This window comes from Pteronotus mesoamericanus, unplaced genomic scaffold (genome assembly GCF_021234165.1).
Source record: "Pteronotus mesoamericanus isolate MK-2021 breed Mesoamerican mustached bat unplaced genomic scaffold, CSHL_Meso_final scaffold_125, whole genome shotgun sequence".
NCBI lineage: Eukaryota > Metazoa > Chordata > Mammalia > Chiroptera > Mormoopidae > Pteronotus > Pteronotus mesoamericanus.
This window is the reverse complement of record NW_026555304.1, coordinates 8,054,970-8,079,036: the sequence shown is the minus strand read 5'-3', so window position 1 is coordinate 8,079,036 and position 24,067 is coordinate 8,054,970. Positions and strand designations below refer to the sequence as shown.

The 24,067-nt window shown below is 42.2% G+C and overlaps 1 protein-coding gene across 3 annotated transcripts in view; it reads left to right on the top strand.

The window, feature by feature from the left end:
• The first annotated feature begins 2,872 nt into the window (after window positions 1-2,872).
• Window positions 2,873-24,067, top strand: part of SPIN1 (spindlin 1) — a 76,021-nt gene continuing 54,826 nt past the window's right edge. For 2 of the 3 annotated variants that reach the window (XM_054588069.1, XM_054588067.1), the window contains exon 1: window positions 3,080-3,169. The gene's annotated coding sequence lies outside the window, so the exon portion shown is untranslated. Of the gene's footprint in view, window positions 2,896-3,079; window positions 3,170-24,067 lie in introns of those variants that run through there. The other variant, XM_054588068.1, reaches the window with a different exon arrangement.

Below are 24,067 nucleotides of genomic sequence, written 5' to 3'. Positions count from 1 at the left end.
ATCTAAGAGAACTCTTGACTAAACTCAGCCCACTTCTAATAAGGCATTCTCATAAATAGCTATCATAACACTGAAACATTTAATGATTTGGTAACACTCCCTAATACATATTCCTCAAAGTTCTCTAGTTGCCTTCATAGCTCCTTTCCTTCAACCTGGTATAGGATCAAGAGTTATGAGATGATTTGCTGGTGGTCTCCTATGGAGGGATTCCCTACCTTTTCTGTTTTTCTTTTGGTTATGGGATGATGCTCCAACCAACTGAGCCATACTGGCCAGGGCTTTTTCTGTTTTTCTTGATACTGGCTTTTTGAAGAGTTTGGTGGAACTGTTTTGCAAAATGTCTCTCAATCTGGATTTGCCTGATTATCACCCCCCATCTAGATTCATTTTAAACATTTTTGGACAGATATACACGGATGATGTAAAAACCATTTTTGATATTCAGCATGCTAATGAGCAAGGCTTCAGAAGGCAGCTGAGATACTTCTGGCAGGGTAGGTAGTTGCCTCCTGGGAAGTGCAGCCCTTTCAAATTTAGTGCTGGCTGAGTTCCCTGGCCTTGATTGCTCCACTGATCAGTACTAGTGATACAGACAGATCTGGTCAGATCACTGGGGAGGAAAAGGAAGGGGTTTGGGAAGAGGTTGCCTGAGGCATTGGCAGACAGTCTAGGACAGGATTGGCTGAGAAGCTGAGTGCCCTTGGAGTGCGTAAAATTACGGGCCAGTAGATTTGCAATAAACAGAGCTCGCCTGCTCTCTATCTCTAGGATGCCTGGATGATTGTGCTACAGCTGCCTATGTTGGATGGGAAGGAACTCCAGGCACAGCCTAGGATTCGGCTTGCCTGGCAGAGGGTGGCAGGGTCAATCTTCTCTGGGTGTTCTACAGGGGACAAGCTCTGAGGCAGAAGCCTGCCATTCTTCCAAAATTGTGTAGCTTTTGTATCTTATGCTGTTTTAGTTTGTAAACTAACCTTATAGAAATAAGATCATTAAAACCTATAGGGGAATGATAGAACTCAGGTGTGAAAGAGTTTAGCCTTGATAGTTTTAAGTGATTAAAGCTGTAACTAAAGAGTTAAAGAGTTTAACCCTAATTGATAGGCTTAAGTGACTAATGCAACGGAACGGAACGGTGCTATTCCAAAGTTGTGTAGTTTTTGAATAAAGACGCCTTTCTTTTATCACTAAACCCTTGCCTCCAGAATTTTGCCTACAGGGTGGCAGCAGGCAGCAGGACCCCACTTGCTATTCAGTAACATTAGAGGCAACATATAAACCGTTAGTTCTAGGGGTGGGGGCACATTTGGCTTTGTCTGGAGACATTTTGGTTGTGATACTGTTGGGGTAGTGGCTGTACTACTGGCAACAAATGGGAAGAGGCCAGCTATACTGTCAAACACCCCTCTTGAAAAAAATCATCTGACCCCAAAGGTCAATAGGGGACAGGTGGAAAAAGCCAGAGAGCCACTGAAGTGTTCCAACCAGCTCACCTGTTGACACCATTCGTTTCTGAAATGTTCCACTACTGTCTGGGCCATCAACATTAAACACAAACAAAAACAACAACTTTCCAATGCTTCCTGTTAAGTACAGGATTCACTTTTATATGTCTGTATCTAAACTGGTCCTCTAGTTGGCTTGTGAACTCACTGTGCCTGTCAACGCGTCATCTGAGATGAGCATTTTAATTGTTAGAGCAAGCAGTACCAATCTTTTTTGGAAGAAAAGGTGCGAGTGAAATCCCAAGAGCATTGCTAACAAATGTGTTGCAGGTTAAGGTATACACAGGCTGCTTTCCAATAATAAGTCCTGTCATTTAACCTGACGGCACCCGGGGAGGCAATTTATTATGAGGTAGCTGTCTGGAGCTTTCGAACTCGAGGAAACAGAGGAACCACGTCTGCCCTAGGACCGGCTCGAGGACACTGGCTGGTGGAGGGTGGTGGGTGGGAGGTGGGACGAGGAAAGAGCGCCAAGCGGGGCGGAGGGGGGCGGTAAGGTTCGGAGGGAAGGGGGAGACCGTAGTGGAGGGGGGCAGGCGGGGGAAAAGGTGTGAACGCGGCAGGATTAGATTCAGACCCAGGATTCAGCCACCAGGTCCTGCACTCAACTCCGTAGATGTCAAAACTTTTCCTTCCTCTCCTGCTCCTCTTGCGAACACCTACCCTAACACTCAAAGGGCGCCTTAAATAAAATAAAGTCAAACAAGTTCACCTGTGGCCGTGGGCATGCCTGGCTCCTGCTCTCAGGAGAGCAGGGTTTCCCGTTTGCGGTGGGGGCCGGGCTCGGGGCGGGGAGAGCTCAGGTCTTACAGAGACCGTTCCTTCTCTCTACTCTATGTAGCCTAGGCGACCAGAGGAGGCCCGAGTTGGCGGGGGGGGGGGGGGGGGGGGCGAGGCCCGCGATGAAAGCGAGCCGGCGATGGGGCCCGCGGCTCAACCGACGGACACCCCTGTGCCGTGTCCGGCCTCATCCGAAGGGCAGCGTGAGCGCCGCAGGACGACTTGCTGCTCCAAAGACTAGGAGAACTGGTCAAAGTGTAAAAGGCCTCCCACTGCGCGAAAGCGAAACTCCCCTAGAGATCTTACTTCCGGCGTCAGTAGCTCCCAATCCGGCTCTCAGGGTTCCGAACACAGCCCCCTCCCAGCACGCACCTGGGGCCCAGGAGCCCCGCCCGTCTATTGCGCTGCCAAGTGATAGAAGCCCTAGGCCCCGCCCCATCGTCCGGTCCGAGCCCCGCTAGAGATAGTCCCGTCACACCAGGTCCCGCCCCACCGCCCCGCCCCGCCGCCAGGTGAGTAGCGTCAGTCCCGTTCCGCCGCACGTCACGCCTCTTTCCAGCGCCGGGCCCTGCTGAACTCCGTCGTGTCCCGCCCACCCCACCGCCAGGTGAGCAGCTCCAGGCCCCGCCCATTGCCCGTGGCGCTTGCGCAGTGCGGCCCGTCGGGGCCGGGGCCTGGCGGCGCGGCCGGCGTAGTCGGCGGGTGCAGTGCGCGTGCGCCGTGCGGCCGGGGGCGGGCGGCGGCGGCGGCGGCGGCGGCGGCGGCGGCGGCGAAGGAGCGGGGGCGGGGCGGCGCCGTCTGGCTCGGTCGAGCCGGGGCGGGAGCACGGCGCGGGACGGTGGGGCCCGCGGGTTGAGGACAGCGGCCTCGGTGGCCGACAGGTGAGGCCAGTGTGCCGCAGGGAAGCGGGCGCCGCAAGGGGGGCGCGGCGGGCTCGCTGAGGGGCGGCGGCGCCCGGGGAGCAGCGGGCCCCGGCGCATTGTCCGGGTTGCGGGCGGCGCCTGCACAGCGCCCCCTGCCGGCCGGGCTGCAGGCGGGGGCCTCCGGCCGTTCGCCTTTGTTCACCGCCCCCGCCAACATGGCCGCCGCCCCCGGCCCGGCCGCACTGCGCGCTTTGTTCCGGACGTCGCGGTCCCGGGCGGGCGGCACGGCCTCGGGGTGGGGGGGCGATGCGGCGGGCGCCGGCGGGGGCGGGCGGGGTGAGTTGCGTAACGTGGTCAGGGTTGGAGAGGGGTTTCGGACCCCCCATGCGGGGAAGGGGCTGGAGGGAGGGGGAGGGTTCAAGTCTCCTGCGGCCAGTAGGGAGGGTGGGAAGGATATAGGGAGGGGAGGGAGGGGGCAGGGAAGGGGACGGGGATGGGTCCACCCTGTCCGGGGCAAGGTGGTGCGGGATCCCGTGCGAGGCGGGACTAGGCTGGGACCCCCACGGAGGGTAGGAGAGGAGAGAGGAGGGTGTTCCGTGGCTGGTATCCTGCGGCCTGGCGCTGCTCTCCGGCCCCGGCGGTTGACTTGGTGGAGAAGGCGGCTTTTCGAGGCTTCCCGTGACGCCCACCGCCTCTTTTGCAGCGCGGCACCCTGTGACCTAGGCGCGTTTCGCGGGACGGGAGGGTGGCGAGGTCTGTGCATTCACAAACACTCAAACAGTTTTTCCTCACGATGACCTTGAGCGCATTCCGCAGCTTTTGTGGAGATGAATCGCGTGACGCGGAAACTGCGCAATGCCTTGGGTTCGGTTCTGCCCGTCTCTCCCCTGGAGGTGCGATCCCCCACCTTTATAACTAGGCTGCATTTTAGTGACGGCCTTCGCCATAAATGCTTTGAAATAGACACCCCAAATCTGTTTAGGCAGTTTCGTATTTATTTGCTTTCTTCGATTTGAGGGCTGGGATTCGGGTTTTGGAGAGGGTTTTTCCGGCATGTTGAAGTAGCAGGTGTGGATTATTTGGGTATTTTAGCTGTATATCACAAAGCAACACGAAATACATTTAAGTGTCTTAAGGGGTTACACTGTAATGTGATTTCTACAGAAGACGGCATACCTACAAAAATGCGAATACCTATATAACTTCTGATAGAATATTCTGGAAGGATCTTTGCACTTGGGAAGGATTGATGGAGAATACAGTAATTGCTTTCTAACATAGCTTTTGTTAGGAAGTGAGAATTAAAGCTACACTTGGGGATTTATACTATACTAGGACATACTGAGTTTGTGAACACTCTGAGGTTGTGAACTTTTAAGAGGCTGCCAAATTTCAGAGGGGGCTCATATGAAATGAGACTTTTCCTGACTCCCCTTCCCAGCCTTAGTTAAAGGGCAAACACCAAAAAATTGTAGTAGCTGCTAATTTACAGAACGTTAATTACTGGATTTGATGACCATAGGTAAAGTTGCACAATGTGTCAAATTATCGGTAGTAATCAGTTTCTTGTGAGGAATAAAATAGAATTTCTTTATTTCTAAACTTTTGAGTCGGGTCATACTGTTAAAATGCTGTGAAATGGATGAAGAAAATGGGTCTTGGGTCATCTCTTTATGTTTAACCTAGGATTTTGTTTTCTTTTTTTGAAGACTTTTAACGATCCAGGAATTTCTCTAGTGCTGTTTCTAATGGTACCTTAGTTTTGGAATACCTGAAGCACTGTTGGTTAAGGTGAATTCTTTGTGACACCACAGATTTATGGTTTTGCCCCCAATTTATGGTTTTCCACTTTACAATGGTGTGAAAGCAATAATTCATTCAACACAAACCGAACTTCAAAATTTGAATTTTGAGCTGTTTGCAAGCCAGTAGTATGCCGTACGATACTTTCTCCTGATGCTGGGCAGGGAGCCGCAGCTCCCAGTCAGGCACGTGTTCACAACAAGAACTATGTACAGTGAACTGTTTTGCCAGTGTTTTGGAGACATTGTTTTGGGTTTTTGCATTCCAGCATGTCTACAAAACGGCCATCCGTGTGTCTTGTTTCTGGTAAAAGGAAGGCAATTACTCCTTGGATGAAACTTAAGATAACGGTGATTGCCAAACTGTAGGCTAATGTAAGTGTTCTGAGTATGGTTAGGGTAAGCTAGGCTAAGCCATAATGCTTGGTAGGTTAGGTGTATTAGTTGCATTTTCGATTTAACAACATTTTCAATTTATGATGGGTGCATTGTGATATAACCCCATTGTAAGTCTGGGAACATCTATAGTTCTAAGAGATGCTGTAGCATAAACAAAGGGTTCCTTGGTGACCAAAGTTTGGAAAACAGTGCTATTTCTTCTCTCCTAGGGTCACAGTTCATATTTTTACATTTGGGATGTGAAAAATAATGCACTAGTGATTTCTGTATTTGGCTTCAGATCCTTTTCTTGTTTTTAGTGTAATATCTATTAACACCCAAGAAATCTAGGTCACGTTGGTCATGGGGGTCCTCACAGTGTATCCTTTTTTAAAAATTATATTTTATTGATTATGCTGTTAGAGTTGTCCTGATTTTCCCCACTGTGCTCCCCTCCACCTAGCACCCCCCACACCCTCAGGCATTTCCCCCACCCTTGTTCATGTCCACAGGTCATGTGTGTAAGTTCTTTGGCTACCCCCTTTCCTATACTGTACTTGACATCCCTGTGGCTATTCTGTAAATACCTATTTGTACTTTTTAATCTCCTCACCTATCACCCACTCTCCCATACCCACCCTCCCATTTCTTTATCTTTAACCTTTGGCATTTTAATTATGATGTGTCTTGGCGTGGGCCTCTTTGCATCCATCTTGTTTGGGACTCTGCTTTTTAGACTTCTGTGTCTCTTTCCTTCACCAAAGTAGGGAAGTTTTCTTTCATTATTTTCTCAGGTGATTTCCAATTTCTTGCTCTTTCTCTTCTCCTCTGGCACCTCTATGAAGCGAATTGCTCAAAGTTGTCCCACAGGCTGCTTACATGGTACTTGTTTTTTTGGATTCTCTTTTTCTCATTACAGTCTATCTGAACGGTACCACTCTTTTTAATGGTGAATCGAGGGGTTATGTGGTTTGTGTGTGCCTTTGCATCAGATTCGGCTGTTACTGTATTGATAAGAAATTATGAGCGTTATTAATTTAAAGTTTTAACCAGAAGAAGTTTCATTACAGTGTTTTTAGTACCTGATGACTTACCTGATTACATTATAACTTCTGTTTCCATTCCTTAATTAACATTTTTTTCCCTGCTATGTTAGAAATAAATGAAAAGGATACTGTTGTTTCTGAGGTTATTAATATGGATTTAGAGATTAAATTAATGCTGTTGGATATTTCTTTAGGGTTAGCTGTTAGTAGAATCTTAACTTTCTGAGAAAGAGCAGTTAATATAAATCCATGTAAATACTTTTTTATGCTTATTGACTAATTAAATGGTTTGGGGTTTTTTTTTTTTTGCCTTCAATAAATAGAAATTGGAAGAGAGGAATCAACTACTTTGTTCAGTTTGGAAGACATTAGGGGATTGTGAAAAGGAAATGAGCTTTGGAGTTGGACATGGAGATAGTATGGCCTTTAAATTCAAAAAGTCAGGTTGAAATCCAACCCCCTGGTCCAAAGCCACATAGCTGATTGATTATGTAGCCTTTTTAAACTTTTGATTCCTTATCTATATACTGGGATGAAACCTATCATATAAGGCTATTATGAGAATTGAATTAAATGGATTGTAGAGTTCCCAGTACAATACCTGAAAAAGAGCAACTGATGCCAAACTTTGCTGTAATTATTAACATGATTTTTTTCATGTTAAAGAAGTTCTTAATTGTACCCCAGAATTCAATTTAATTTTTAGTTAAATCTTTATTTGGTGCTTATTTTATGGTCCTAAAATTACTGTATGGTTTTTTCTAGAACAAGTCATGTATGGGTATAATAAAGATGTGCCCTTAGAGACCTTACAGTCTGGTACAAAGAGAGGATACACATGTATGTAATGAGGAAATTAAATGCAGAGGGTATCTGGGAGGAGAGGGTGATGCTCTGGCAGAGTAGGGTTAGGAGAGGATGGAAGGATAGCAGGAACAGACAGGCCATGAAGAATGTGTTTGAGACTATAGTAGATTTGAAACCCAAGCAAAAGAAGGTCCTTGTTATCTTTTACTCCTGTGTATTTTTATTTGTAGCATGAATGAGGACACCTACCTCATTAAGTGTACGTTTCAGTGGAGTGGCTCCTGGATATAGTAAGTGCCCTGTGGATATTGATCATGGTGATGTTCACCACTGCTGATAATACCTGTGGTTTAGCATTGCCAGTGTTTCTAGGGATGAATTTGGGGCCAGATTTTAAATAATTCTACATATCATATTAAGACAGTTGGTGTTTATCCTGTAGGTGGGGGAAGCCATTGACAGGTGTGGAACAGCATGAAGGTGGATTGGAGGACTCTTGACAGTGTAGGAACTTTAGTCATCTAGAGTCTGGCCTGATGGAGAAGGTGGGTGAAGGCTTTTGAGGCCGGAGGAATTGGTCTGGAATCACTAGGATGTTAAATGTGTTTACTTTTTGGAGTATTGCAGTATCTTAATGTTGGATACAATATGGGTATTTATCCAAATTTCAGAGAGTAAATGAAAAGATTGGTAAAACATTTTATTCCATTTTGGATGTGTTCAGGTTGTAGTAATGTCTTTAAAATAAAAGGCAAAACAGCTTTTTTTAAAACTTAGATTATATTTGTTTATAGTAAGTTGATCACTTTGCTTATATACTAATAGCCTAGATTTAATTTTTGGATCTGCCTGCAAATGATGTGTTAGTTGTGAGTTAGTTTCTTTTTGCCTTTTTTCTCTAGTACCACTGTGGCCCGTGGTTTTTTGTGTGTTCAGTGAATCAAGTAGTTACTCTTTTTCTTCAGTTTGTGTTAACTTGTGTGTATGGTGGTGTCCTTTCAAGGTAGTTTTCTTACCTTGGTTACACCCCCATTATTCTATGAACTGTGTCTTGCTCCTGACATAAGATGCCTGGGGCACATTTTGTATTTTTCCAGCCCAGTATTTGTCAGCTATTTCTTTTAACCCCTTTTATCTGGAGTGGAATTTAGATACCAAAACCTGGTGGTGTGCATCCTGATTGCCACTGGGATGCCCCTGTTTTAACTGGTCAGAGTTGGGAAATATATAAAGTTTGATTTTGTATGAATATTTTCAGTTTATACCATTGAAAATCTGCATTTTTAGCAACATGTTACTTTCTCCTACAATATATAGTATTTTGAAAACTAATATTAAAACGACAGTAGGTTTACATTTTATTAGTTATTTTTGTTGTTAAAATGTATCCACTAAAGATGTACAGTTGACATTCTGAATTACTGGGTTGGCCAAAAAGTCTGTTACATTTTTTCCGTAAAATAAAAGACACCTTTTTTATTTTCACCAATAACTTTATTGATTTGGATATTCTGAGTATGTGGATTATCTCCTGCTATTGGCTCCTACTGGTTAGAGGTCATGGGTACTGCTAAACATCTTCCAATGCATAAGACAACCCCACAGCAAAGAATTATTTGGCTAAAACGTCATTAGTACCAAGAAACCTTGCAAACCAGTTTGTCACGTTTGATCAGTCACAGTGTCTTCTCCATACATTGCACAAATCTTTTTTTGCATTTCAGTTTTTTTACCTTTCTCAAATAATAAAGCATAATACGCTGAAAATGTTGTATATCTTCTTCCATCTTCATGTTAAAATGGCAGCATAAAAATTCACCAGTTTCGATAACTTTTTAAAAAAACGCATGTTGATATGACAGTTATCATTATACAATGTAACAAAATTATTTTGAATGAAGTTAAAGATAACTAAGCACGACTAGAGTCATCATACAGAAAAAAATGTAACAGACTTTGGCCAACTCAGTACAATAACATTTAAAAATATTTTTCTCTCTAATTAACAGCTTGATTATTAGCTTTATTTGCATGAAGTCATTAACTTTTAAGGATTGTTCTATATAATGTATTTTTTTCCATTATGTAAAACATTAACGTAGTTCAGAAGTTTAAGCTGTATTACAAATGTATGTTTACAGACTTTCATTCCTGTTTTCTGTAACCATTCTCCTCCTGCTCCGTATTTATTAGTTTCTGGTTTATTCTTTCAGTGTTTCATTTTTGTAAATACAAGCTCATGCATGTATTTTTATTTCTCTGTTTTCTTAAAATGTAGAATTCTGTGTACACTGGTTTCTGTGTACTTAATATATTCTGGAGATCGCCTCACATAAGCTCTTTTTTGTTCTTTTGTGCTTGCAGTTTATTTCCTAATGATGAACACTTGAGTTGTTTATATTCTGTTGTTGTTATACATGTTGCTGGTCCTTCTACCATTTCCTGTGCCCACCATTTCCTTCTCCACCAGGGAGCCTGGCACTTTTTCTTTCCCTGTGCCTGGAATGCTTTTGTCCCTGTTCCATTTTTCCTAGACTTCAGAGCTTGTCGCAAGCATCGCTTTTTCATGATTTGTGTGTGTATGTGTATGTGCGTGCGTGCACATTAAAGGTAGGGACAGTAGTCCAGGAAACCCCATATATCCGCTACAACAACCACCCATTTTCCGAAGTTTTTCTTGACCTCCCTAAAGTCAAGTCTTCCTAATAGAGTCATTGCTGTTCTTGTTAGTGTTTATCAAATTAATAATACTATGTTAGTTTACATAATTTAATGAATTTTTATTTTCCCAAAAAGGCTGAGATTCGTGTAAGCAGAGACTATTACTGTTTTTGCCGGTAGTTTCTGTTCTAGTATTTGGCTAGTGCCTGGGTTGTGAGTGCTCAGACCACCTGGATAGGAACTGTCATAGAATTGTCCAAGGAAAGGTGGAGGCTGTGTGTTTTTATAACTGGTCTGTTGCAGAGAGGTCTCTCAAACAGTGGTTGTTGGGGATCAGAGTTAATGTGAGGGAGCTGATGGAGCAGTTTAGACAAAAAGGCTGTTGTCAGTGTGCCTGATGCTGGAGTTTAAAATTCACAAGGCAGGCATTTGGGAAAGGAAGATGTGTAGTGGGGAAGAACACGAACAAACTGGAGGCCACAGCAGGCCAGATTGAAAGCTATGTCAGTTCTGTTGTTTGTGAGCTTGGTCCTGTAGATTGCCTGTAAGAACTGGGTCCCTGTCATGGAGCTAACTACACACATTTGTCGCAGAAGGCAGTGGAGCTCAGGGAGGGGAAGGTACAAGCAGTTGCTGCAGCTGGTGCAGGTCCAACTATGCGTTGAGTCAATGAGGTGGGTGGGAAGGTCAATGGGTGCAGGTTAGAGAGGTACCCTTTAGTGTGCCCTCTGCCTGCTGTGCAAGAATCTTTCTTGCGGCCCACCCAAATCAGACACAAATGGGGAATGTGATTCAGCCAAGTTCAGACAATTATGAAACAAAATGAAGAGCTCAGGGTTTTAAATTCCCAACCCACGTTCCATGAAAGGAAGTTTCTGTGTCTGCCCAAAAAGTACAAATTGAATTCCCAATTTTGTAAGTGAGAGCACTGATTGGTAAGGAATGGGATCCTGAAAATTGGATTAAGAGCATATGGTCAGATTCTGATTGAGCTGGAGACCTTGAATTCCAAATTCTGCTGAACTATCTTTGCCAGTAGAAGCAGCCTTTCCACCTTGTGCCTGAGAAATGTAATTTCCATTTGCCTGAAAAACCTGTAATTGGCCTCTCTTAGTATAGTCCCAGCAGATTCCAAACGGTGAGGTGTAAAGTATGACTCATGAGGAGGTGCTCTGCTGTACAGAGGATCATCTGGTTTGTGACCGTGTAGATAAGAATCTGGGGAATATGTGTGCGAATGGATCTTAAGAGTGTGGGATAGTGGTGGAAGAAATATGAAGTTGGGTTAGGTTGAGTTTATTGATATGGTCCCATAAGCAGAGATTATGAATTCAGGATTGTAGCTTGCGAGATTAGAAAGGGCTTTGTTTGATCACCCAAAAAAACTCAAAAGATGGCCTGTGCTAAGTGAAGTTGAGCTGCTAGAACTGCTTTTGTGTATGAGGAAGGATCCATAAACTTAGGGAGACTGGAATGTTGGAATGGATTTATTTTGAATGACCTCCATGTCCACCCTGGGGAGATTCAGAGTTTATGTCTTATCCCACAGCTGTAAGACATTTGTGAGGTATACCCAGTATTCTTGAGAGCACACTGGTTACTGTTCTCTGTAGGTCAGAAATCACAGTGGGAATTAGCTGGCATTGATCTGGTGATGATAAATGCGGTGGGAATAGTTGGGTTCTAAGGTTGCTGGTCTGTTGAATGGTATTTTATTTAGAATTAATCTCAGGGTTATAGTTACTGGTAATTTTTTTTTGGTTTACTTTGGTGGTGTTTAATTCTATAAAGTTTTCCCATTAAATTGACTCAGTAAAAGAGAAAAACAATCCCATGTACTTTCTATTTATAATTACTTTTCACAATTTTTGAAATATTTGTAAAGTAAGGTTCATCTAAAATACGTGGCCTTTAAATAATCCATGTTATTGGTGGAACTGTAATTTGGTGGAGACTTTTTGGAAGGTGACTTCACTATACTTAATTTAAAATGCACATACTTTATTTGGCCTAACAATTCCACTGCTGGAAGTTTATTGTATCAGTGCATTAACACAAATGTACCAATATGTATGTGTAAGAGTATTGGAGACAGGGTAAAATAAATGGTCTTTATACCCATTTAAAAATTCATCATGCTGCATGGAAAACAACATTTAGTGAGAGAGGCAAGCTGTAGAACTGTATATTCTCATGTGCACACATGTGCATGTGTCTGTTTTGCATGATGTGTGTTAAGATATTTGTGTATCTATATTATGCTTTAAATATTTGCACAATATTTATTAGATTTATCCAAGGTTTACCAGTGGTTACCTCTGGGGGATGGAGCTGATGGAGAAAAGGGGAGGAGGAATCTGTAAGAAAGCAACACTTTAGCCTCAAATTGCTTTTTTGTAATTTATGTTAATAGCAAATTCACCTTTGATTTTGAGGACTGTTGACTTTTCAGTCTTGTATTTTCTTTTAATTTTTAAAAAAATATTGTGAAATATACTGTAGGTACAGAAGTAGTGATAGATCCATGGATTGTGACATACCAATTGTGGAACTACCACTGATTTCATCATGAATTTTACTTATGTGGTCATATACAGTTGTAGTCTGTCTCTTCATGTATTGTGACTACTCATTTTCCTGTTAGATATTTGGTTATTTCCAGTTTGAGACTGTTAGTTCAGGTTCTCCAAGAACAAGGAGATGGCAAGTTGGGATTAGCTCTGGCTGCATTGAGGGAAATACCAGGGAGGCCAGCCTCCTGCAGGTCTGATGCATGTGGAGGAATGGATAGAGAAAATGTCTGGTGGAAAAAGTCTTATGACCACAGCGCAGTTCTAAGAAAGTTTAAGCAAGGCCAGCTAGGAGGCTTCCAGCCAGATTTGGGTCAGAGGCATTCCTTGTCCTGCAGGAGAGGGCCTGCTTTAGCATCTTGCCTGCTAGAAACAGTCTGTGTAAGGGATGCCTGGGGCTGAGGGTGGAGGGTGGTGGTAATAGATTCAGCTGAGCAGCTGAGTCATTCATTTAAGCTCCCATGGTAGATGAAGCTGCTCCCCATGGTAGGTGGTCCAAGGCACTCACCTCATTTTCATTTTCATGGCTGATACGGGGCTCACGTGAGTTGACTTGTTATGAACATTGAGGCACATGTTTCTGCCGTGCTTTTCTGTTGTGTAGAATTGCTGGGTCATGAGTTATGCCTGTGTTTAGTGTTCATGGATAGTACCAGACTTTTCCAAAGTGGACATACCAGTTTCTATTCCTGCTACAGCAGGGGTTCCCCAATCCCTGGGCCGCAGACCAGTACTGTGGCCTGGTGGGAACCCGGCAGCGAGGGAAGCTCCCCTGAGCTCTGCCTCCTGTTCAATCCCTCGACGCCCAGCCTCCTCCGGGTCAGAGCAGGAGGTGAGAGGCAGAGAACAAGTGAATATCCCTTGAGTTCAGCCTCCTGATCCCCGAACCCCCAACCCCTGCAAGAAAAGGCTGGGGACTGCTGTGCTACAGTGAGTGCAGTCTTGTGGCTCCACATCTTCACCACCATGTGGCTCTTGTTAGTGTTTTTAATTTTAGTCATCCCAGTGGGCTTTGAGTAGTATCTCACTCTGGTTCCTGCCATCTAAGTTAGGTGTGGCCGTGTAATTTGTATTGGCCAATGACATGTGAGCAGAAGAGACTTTTCACACAAACTTTTAAGAGTAGTGGTGAGATTTGCCACATGTCCTTCCTGCCAGTGATCTGTTTCCACACCGAGCTTGCAGTACATGTCTTTTATGTGTTTATTGTGGGCCAAGAGAAGAGGGCCAGGGATGGAGAAAAGAGGAGGAGTGGGGGCTGGAGGGCCAAGGATGGAGAAAAGAGGAGGAATGGGGGCGGGGGGTGCTGGGAATTTGTCTCAGGTAGCTAAGATTTCTGGGGTGGTTTGTAACCGTTGTATGCTTATTATCCTATCCTGACAGATAAACCTTTTTTAAAAAATTTCTTTCTAAGAGCACTTTTAGGTTCTCGGCAAAATTGAGCAGAAAGTAAAGGTTTTCCTGTACTCTCTGATCCCACACAGGCACAGCCTCCCATAGACTGCACCAGATTGTACGTTTGTTACAATCAATAAACCTACATAGACACATTATTATCATCCAAATCCATAGATTACATGAGGTGTGTATATTCAGTGGGCTTTTACAAATACATAATGTGTATTCACCATTGTATGAAATACAAAATAGTTTCGCTGCTTTAAGAATCGTCTGTTCTCTGTTTTGTTTTTTTAACTGATTTCCAAATTTCATTGTGGTCAGAACATTGTGATATTAAAAGTTAATGAAATTTTTGAAGATTTATCGCCCAAGAGAGGAACCAATTTATTGGTTTTTGTAAATGTCTGGTATGTGCTTGGAAAGAATGTGGTTCTGCATTTGTTGGATGCAATGTTTTATATTTGTCAGTTAGTTTAACTTGACTAGCCATGTTATAGTCTTCTACATCCTTACTTAACCTTTTTTTCCCCTTTTGGTCTGATGCTTGTGTTGGTTTCCAAGAGAAATATATTTATACTCTGATGTTGAATTTGTCTGATTCTCCTTAGTTCTGGTAATTTTTACTTTATGTATTTTGAAGTTATGTTATTAGGTGCATATATATTTAAAACTGTGTACCTTCCTCATCAATTCTGTTTTTTTAAAAATTTTATTTTTTAAAGATTTTAATTTATTTTTAGACAGGGGGAGGGAGGGAGAGAGCGAGAGAAACATTATGTGTGGTTGCCTCTTGTGCACCCCCCACTGAGGACCTGGTCCACAACCCAGGCATGTGCCCTAGACTGGGAATCGAACTGGTGACCCTTTGGTTTGCAGGCTAGTGCTCAGTCCACTGAGCCACACCAGCCAGGGCTGTTTTCAAAAATCACTGTGTTCCTCCTTAAGGCAAAAGTATTATTAGAAGTAAAGTTTTCTTAATATTTGTGTATCTACACTATCTTAGGTTAGTGTGTACCCTTTGTTTTTAATATTTCTATGTGTTTATGTTTTAGATAACTTTGTTGTCAACAAGATACAGTTGGAATTTTAAAAATCCATTCTGACAATATTTCTTTAAATTGGAACATTTGGTCTGTTGACAACATTTTAACAAGATAACGGACATGTGGCTCTGGCCTGCAAGCTCAGTTTGGTTAGAGCATTATCCCAAAATGCCAAGTTATGGGTTTAATCTGCAGTCAGGGCACATACAAGCAGCCAACTACTGCATAAATAAGTGGAACAGCAAATCCATATTTCTCTCAAATCAATAAATAAAAGAAAATGGACATAGTTGGGTTTAAATTTGTTATCTTTGTAAGTACTTTCTGTTTCTTATACATATTTTACTGCCTTTTCCTTTACTTTAAAAAAAATATTTTATATTTTATTGATTATGCTATTACAGTTGTCCCACTCTTTTCCTCCCCTTTATTCTCCTCTGCCCTGCACCATCCCTCCCACCATCCCCCCAATCCTTAGTTCATGTCCATGGGTTGTACATATAAGTTCTTTGGCTTCTCCATTTCCTTTATGATTCTTAACCTCCCTCTGTCCTTTTTGTACCTACTGTTTATGCTTCTTATTCCCTACCTTTTACCCCATTCTCCACCCTCCCCCTCACTCTGGTCCCCATTTCTGTGAATCTGTTCTTGTTCTAGATGTTTGCTTAGTTTGGTTTTTTTTTTAGGTTCAGTTGTTGATAGTTGTGAGTTTATTGTCATTTTACTCTTCATAGTTTTTGGTCTTCATGTTTTTCTTAGGTAAGTCCCTTTAACGTTTCATGTAAGAAGGGCTTGGTGATGATGAACTCCTTTAACTTGACTTTATCTGGGGAGCACTTTATCAGCCCTTCCATTCTAAATGATAACTTTGCTGGATAGAGTAATCTTGGATGTAGGTCCTTGCCTCATGACTTTGAATACTTCTTTGCAACCACTCTTTCTTGTAAGGTTTCTTTTGAGAAGTCAGCTGATAGTCTTGTGGGGACTCCTTTGTAGGTAACTCTCTCCTTTTGTCTTAGTGCTTTTAAGATCCTTATCTTTAATCTTGGGTAGTGTAATTATGATGTACTGTGGTGTGTGCTTCCTTGGGCCTAATCTCATTGGGACTCTCTGGGCTTCCTGGATCTCCTGAAAGTCTTTCTCCTTTGCCAAATTGAGGAAGTTCTCCATTATTTTTTCAAGTAAGTTTTCAGTTTCTCGCTCTTCCTCTTATTCTGGCACCCCTATGATTTGGGTTGGAACATTTGAAGTTGTCCCAGAGATTCCTAAGCCTCTCCTCATTTTTTTTGAATTCTTGTTTCTTCATTCTGTTCTGGTTGAATATTTATCTCTTCCTTCTGCTCCTAATCATTGATATGAGTCCCAGATTCCTTCCCTTTACTGTTGGTTCCTTGCATATTTTTCTTTACTTCACTTTGCATAGCCTCCACTTTTTCCTCCATTTTGTGGCCGTACTCAATCATTTCTGTGAGACTCCGGATTACCAGTGTTTTGAACTGTGCATCTGGTAGGTTGACTGTCTCTTCATCGCTTAGTTCTGTTTTTGGACCTTTGATCTGTTCTTTTGTTTGGGCCATATTTCTTTGAGCATGCCTGTTAAGTTGGAAGGGGTGTGGAGCCTTAGGTATTCGCCAGGGCAGGCAACCCAGGTTCCTGTGTTGTGATGCTGTATGTGAGGGAGGGGTCTGAGAGGGAACAGTGCTGCTTGCTTGTTCTTGGCTGGCTTTCAGTCAATTCCCCCACTACCCACAAGCAAATTGGGCCATTCTGGTGCTGATTCACGGGTGGGTGGGTTTGTGTACATTCTAGGACCCTGTGGGTCTCTCCAACGATGTCTCCTGTGAGGCTGGGAGTTTCTGTCACTGCTGCATCCCCCACAGATTTTTACAGCCAGAGGTTTTGAGGCTTGCTTTTCCTGCACTGGAATCCTGGATTGCGACATCTGCCTTGCTCCCCAGCTGTTCTGACTTAATCTGCACACAAATGTGGGACCGCCTGCCTTGCCTGCCTTGCCTGCCTTGCCTGCCTTGCCTGCCTTGCCTGCCTTGCCTGCCTTGCCCTTCATCCACTGCCCTGCTGATCATCTTCTCTGATCTAGCTGCCTGGCTCTGCCCCTCCTGCCAGTCTGGATGAATGTTTCTTCTTTAACTCCCTGGTTGTCAGACCTCTGTATGGTTCGGTTTTCTGGTAGTTCTGGTCTTTTTTTGTTTTTAAATTTGTTGTTGTTTTCCTCATTCTGTTGTGCAAGGAGGGAAGGTGTCTCTACCTCTGCCTCCATCTTGGCCAGAAGTCCCTCTTCTTTTATTGTGTGTTAATCTTTACTGTTTTTTTCCTGTTAACCTGAAAGTTACTTAAAACATGCATCTTTGACCTATCAATATCTAGTATTCGGTTTTTCCCTTTTCTTGGGTAAACTCCATGGATGTCATTTTCAGTAATTTATTACTGTTGTGCTGTTACAATTCTGCATGCATTGTATATTGAGACATTGTTTATTTGTTCAGTCAATAGCCTTTTAAATTAACCCTCCTAATTGCTCTTCATTCCATGATATAATTGCAGTCCTCCATTTTTGAACATTTTCCTTCTGCCTGAATATGTTTCCTACCTGTTGTATGACTGCTGATGCTGAATTCTCTGAGTATGTGTTAGTCGAAATAAATCTCAGATTGACCTTTTTGAAGAATATTTTTGTTGTGTATAGAATAAGTTTTCTTCTATGGCATTGAAAGAAGTTATTCAATTACCTCTTCAGTGTCCATTCTTTCTGTAAGAAATCAGTTTAACATGTGCTCCAATGGGTGTAACTCACTCTTGGGTTGACCTATGTACTTTTCACTTTTTTTCACAGTGGCACCTGATCCCTGGCATCTTTCTTTGTTTCCTATTTGACTGAAACTTGCTTTATTCTCACTACAAAAAAGTATATGTATTTAACTTCCATGAATGGAGTCTGTCTTTCTAAATTCAGGCTTTTTTTCCTTTGTATTTAGTTTTTAACACTTTTACTGTGATGTCTAGGTGTATATTTCTTTTTATTTATGGTTTGTATTTATAGGTCTCAGACATAACACTGAATCTGTGTTAATGTCTGAGAGTCCATTTAAATGCATGTTAGATCTTCCCAGTCTCACCCTCTCCATGGTTCATCCTGGATATTTTCTTTGCGTTTCTCTTGGTTCACTAATTGTTAACAAGAATAATGTACTGTTAATCTTCATCTATTGCATTTACTGTATTTTTTTACTTTGGAAAATCTTATTCTTTGATAGTTTTCTATGCCTTATCTCTTCTGAGCATGATACAGCTATTTTATTTTATTTTTTTTGAGAGAGAGTAAAGGAGGGACAGAAATATCGATGTGAGAGAGAAACATTTATTGGTTGTCCCTTGCATGTCCTCTGACCAGGGACTGAACCTATAACCCAGGCATGTGCCCTGACTGGGAATTGAACCAGCAACCTTTCATGTGGGACAGTGTCCAACCAATAGAGACATGCCAGTCAGGGTCTGATTTATTATCTAATTCTGTACTCTCCTTCCCCCAGCTTTAAATTACAATTTTGCAACTCCAATACCTGGCAGCCCCTGGGTTTGCCGTTTTTGGTCTCTTATTTATTGCTTCTAGTTTGGTTTTTTAAAAAAAAAACATTTTGTTTATTTATTTTCCAAGAGGGAGAGAAATAGCGGTGTACGAGAGATACATCAGTTGGTTGCCTCTCACACTGCCCCAAATGGGGACCTGGCGTGCAATGCAGGCATGTGCCCTGACTGGGAGTTGAACAGGCAGTGTTTTGGTTTGCAGACTGGTACTCAGTCCACTGAGCCACACCAGCCAGAGCTGTTTCTCCTAGTTTTTATTTTGTCTCTTGCTGCTGCATTTTATGTGTGTGCATATGCAGTAAAAGATTGCATTTTAAAAATTGTTTGAAATAATTGGGGTCAAGGATGATATTTCTGGAAAGAATTTATGCTTGTTTCTGCCAGGCTTCTGAGGGAATGGACAGCCTGGGATCACCTCAGTTCAGTTTTAGGGTAAAGAGAAGCTGCAACTAGCTGCAGTTCTTAGCCTGGCTTCCTTACCATTACTCCAGCTCCTGAGAGCAAGTTATGATTTCAGCTGATGTGAAGTGGGTTCACCAGCCCTCTCCTTCCTTTGGTAGACCCTGGGTTCTGGCCTTTGCCTTCTTGCCTTGCAAAGCTGTCAGCCTTTCAGCTGTTCTTAACACTTCGTTGTTGTTCTCAGGGGTAAAATGGTTCCAAAGGCTAAATTGTGCCTTTGAGCTCTACTACCCTCAAATTCTTTGATATCTTCAAGCATAGTTTAGTGTATGTGTCAGTGTGTGTGCAAGTTTTGTCATGGAAATTTTCAATCATATGTAGAAGTCAATAAAATAGTGAAAAACAGCTGTCTTTGTCTCCTTGACTCCACTCCAGTGATAATCTTCCTGGCTTTGATGGCTTCCTGGCTTCTGGTATGACAAAGTGTTCTAGGCTCTTCTGACTTGAAATTAGTCATTCCAATAAGAAATCCTGGTTCCTGATAGTTTCTGTTAAGGATGTTCTTTAGATGTTATTTTTTATTTGTCTATCTTATTTGTTAGCTTTCAGGAGAGGTCTAAATTATTAGTCATTTCTACCAGGAGTTCATTCTTTTTTAAAAAAAGATTTTATTTATTTTTAGAGAGAGGGGAAGGGAGGGAGAAAGAGAAATATTGATCAGTTGGTTTTTGAATGCACCCCAACTGAGTACTGAACCTACAACCCAGGCATGTACCCTGACCTTGATTTGAATCGATGACCTTTTGCTTTCTGAGATGACGCCCAATCAACTGAACCACACAGGTCAGGGAAGGACTTGTTCATTTTTTCCATTGATGTCTCCAAGTATCCTCATCAGAGATTCACAGTTGTTTGTTGCAAGTAGTTTTAGGTGGGGGTTGTGCCATGGACCTTTTAGCAGTCTGATGAAACCTCTGAATGCTCTCTCAGAATATTTCTGAACACAATAAATAAAATACTAGGGATCTTAAATGAAATCAATTATATTTAAATAGTTGTAAAAATATAAAAAGTTTTAATAGAATAACATGGTGTCTTAATGTATTAAGTGATGACATCATTAGCAAACATAAAAATTTTACATTGTAGATAATAAACTGCTTTTGATGCTTATCAGGAAATACACTAAGGCAGTCTTTTGAGTTATCTCCTTTCATATTGATCAACAAATAATTGGTGATGGAATACTAGAGAGCAGTGTAGATCTGTGTATCACTGCACTACAGTCCTGGCATACAGCAGCTCAGAATGAGGTCACATTGTATTGGCCTAGCATCATCCTTCACATAGTTCTTATTGCAGACACCAGCTGCAGCCTGGGGGCTCCCTAGGCCACCACACTTGTGACCAGTGAGGTACAAATTTGGGGTTCCCATGACTCTCAGGTTTAACAGTTTACCAGAAGAACTCAAGTGTTATACTTAAGAATTACAGTTTTATAACAGCAAAAAAAGATCCAAGTCAGCACCAGCCAAAAAAATGCACAGGGCATGGTTTGGGATGGTTTGAGGGAAGCTTTTACAGTGGAGTTAGGACCATTACTCTCTGGCACATGGATGTGGAACTGCGTGGAGTCAGAACATTCATGATCAGGAAAGTTCTTTTCAGCTTCAGTGTCTTAGAGTTTTTATTTGGGGACGGGGTGGGGGGGGTTCATTATTTAAGCATGATTCATTGGCCATGAGGGTGAACTCAAATCAGTAGTTTCCCTCCCTGGCAGTTGTGCTACTGTCATGGAGTTCATAGTCCCAGTCCTCATCCTGTGGTTGATCTTTCTGGTTTGGCCAGTCTCCATCTGGAGTCATCTTGTTAGCATAAACTGTCGGGGAGCCCACCTTGAAACACAAGGACTCTTATCACTCAGGAAATCCCAAGTATTGAGAAATTGCTCCCCAAGAACTGGGAAAAGGGCCAGCCAAACTCTTGTTTTATGACAGTTACCAATTCTTTTTATAGTTTGATCACTAATGACCTCGTGGCTGATTTACTCTAGTCATGTCTATTCTGTGATGGGCCTAATAACTCAATTTAAAATTTATCAGTCTAAAAGCTATTTTGAGATCTGCTACCAGTGCGTTGTTTTGAGAAGATCTGTGATTTCTATAATTGAGAAAGTAAGAGGTATTAGTAATAATACTGTGGTTTGTTGTGTCGACAAAACAATGTTTGAATCTATTGAAAAGGTTTATAAGCATTGATTAAAGCCAAGTCTGAGGACATGCCTGGAAGCAGGATCGTGCTGACTGAGAAACTGCTCTGGAGAGAATGGCAGTTTTGCAGCTCATTTTATATTTTAGAATCAAAGGAGAAAATGTAAGGAAGGCTACATAAAATCCACTGGTGGTAGATTAAGGAGGTGGGAGAAAACAAAAAGGAATATATAAGATTGGGTAAGAAAGCAAAATGGAGAGAGAAATACTTACTTTGGTGGGTGCAAGATAATGTTTAAAAAATTTTAAAGTATATTTCATTGATTATGCACTTGGAGTTGTCCCACTTTTTTTCTCCCCTTTAGTTCCCTCTGCCCTGCACCCCGCTTCCAGCATTCCGCTCCCCCTTTTTAATTGATATACATGGCTTGCATATATAAGATCTTTGGCTTCTCCATTTCCTATACTATTCTTGACCTCCCCTCATCTATTTCATGCCTACCAATTATGCTTTTTTCCCTGCACCCTCCCCCCGCCCCCAGGCTCCCCAGTCCCACTCCCCGCTGATCTCCATTTCTGTGATTATGTTCCTGTTCTAGTTGTTTGCTTAGTTTGCTTTTTTTTTTTTAAAGTTCAGTTGTTGATAACTGAGTTTGTTGTCATTTTACTGTTCATAGTTTCTGATTTTTGTCTTTTTCTTAGATAAGTCTAACATTTCATATAATAAGGGCTTAGTGATGAACTCCTTTAACTTTACTTTGCCTGGAAAGTACTTTATCTGGCCTTCCATTCTAAATGATAGCTCTGCCGGAAGATGTAGGTCCTTGCCTTTCATGACTTGGAATACTTCTTTCCAGCTCCTTCTTGCCTGCAAGGTTTCTTTTGAGAAATCAGCTGAATGTCTTATGGCAACCTGTCTGTAGGTAACTGTCTCCTTTTTTCTTGCTGCTTTTAAGATTTTCTCCTTATCTGTAATCTTTGGGGATTTAATTATGATGTGCCTTGATGTGTTCCTCCTGGGTCCAACCTCTTTGGGACTCTCTGAGCTTCCTGTACTTGCATGTCTATTTTCTTTGCCAAATTAGGAAATTTTCCTTCAATTTTTTTTTAAATAAGTTTTCAATTTCTTGCTCTTCCTCTTCTTCTGGCAGCCCTATGATTGAGGTGTTGGAATTTTTAAAGTTGTCCCAGAGGTTCTTAAGCCTCTCCTTATTTTTTAAAATTATTTTTTCTTCATTCTGTTCCAGTTGAACGTTTATTTCTTCCTTCTTTTCCAAATTGTTGATTTGAGTCCTGGTTTCCTTCCCTTCACTGCTGGTTCCCTGTGTGTTTCTCTTTATTTCACTTTGTATAGCCTTCACTTCTTTATTTTGAGGCCATACTAAGTCATTTCTGTGAGCATCTTGATTACCAGTATTTTATACTCTGCATCTGATAGGTTGGCTATCTCCTTGTTGCTTAGTCCTTTCTGTTAAGTTTTGATCTCTTCTTTCATTAGAGCCATATTTCTTTGTCTCAGTGCACCAGTCTGAATGGATGTTTCTTTAACTCCTTGGTTGTCACATTTCCATAAAGTTCGATTTTCTGGCAGTTCTGGTAATTTTTTTGTTTTTAAGCTTGTTGTCTTTCTTTTGGTTGTTTGAGGAGGCATCTACCTACTTCTCCATCTTGGTTGGAAGGCCTTGAGATTTTGTAGTTCTACATTCAAAAAGCTCCTTGTGTCCTTTCCCCACTTCAACTTCTTCCATTTATATTTTATACTTCTTAAAAATGTAAGAAGTTCAACCACAAAAGTGTAATGAAGTAGAAAGCAATAGAAAGTGATAAGATTAAATATTCTAGTGAGAAGGGTGAACATTCTTTAGGACATTAGTAAGCTAAATTCTTATATATTTATTTTTTTAGAGAGAGAGGAAGTGATGAAGAAAGGGAGAGAAACATCCATGTGCAAGAGAAACATCAGTCGATTGCTTCTCACATGCCCCCAGCTGGGGACCTGGCCCACAACTCAGGCATGTGACCTAACTGGATCGAATCAGTGACCATTTGGTTTGCCGGCCTTTGCTCAGTCCACTGAGCCACAGCAGCCAGGGCAGTAAGCTTAATTCTTGTTATGGAACCAATGTAACTGATTAAGATAGGCTACATTGATATTTGTGTAGATTAAACTATTTCTCAATTTTTGAAGTAGCCTTGTAAAAGGGAGCAGATAAAAGGAGTGGAGTCATTGGATGTTTTTAGAGTTGGGAATACTACATCATTTAGTATGCCGGGGGAATTCTAGTGCTAAGAGAAATCGATACAGAAGACAGAGATACTATTGAGAAGACAAGTAAAAGGGATGAATTTAAACACAGTTCATCTGTTACCATGGCAGCAGAGGAAAGCAGTTGGTGAATTTGGTGGTGAGCAGGTATTTTTTTTTGTTGTTGTTTGCATCCCATTATCAAGCTTATCTGCTGAAATTAGGGTAGTATTCTTGAAAGCTCACTTGAGGCATGAGATTAAATTATTTTCAGTTTTTCAGCTGCATTTACTAGCTTAAGCTGTGAGCTGGGTAGTCAGGGAGTTGGGTTAGGGTTTTGTCACAGAAGTGCCAGGAAGAGACAGTGGAGAAAAGCAAGGGGAATCACTATAGTGGTTGACAATCCATGGAATGTGAGCTGAACTAGGACAATGAAAAAGTTGTCATGATGGAGATTAGTGTTAGAAAGTGGAATGATCAGAGGTGGATTTGAGTGTGAGATTCTCGAAACAGATTCCAGAGGTATTGCAGTCATTGGTGATGAAAGGTCGAGGTTGTGACCCTGGACAGAGGCAGTTAGAAGGGAGTCTGTAATTTGAAGTGAGGATGTTGAAGAATCGAGGGAGCAGTTTGTTGAAAGAATCATATGTTGCCAAGAATGTGATGATAGTTGTGGAAAAGGATGTACAGCAGGTAACAAAGTCCTCAAAGTGTGTGCAGACAAGAGAATTAATAGGAAAATGGGGCAGCA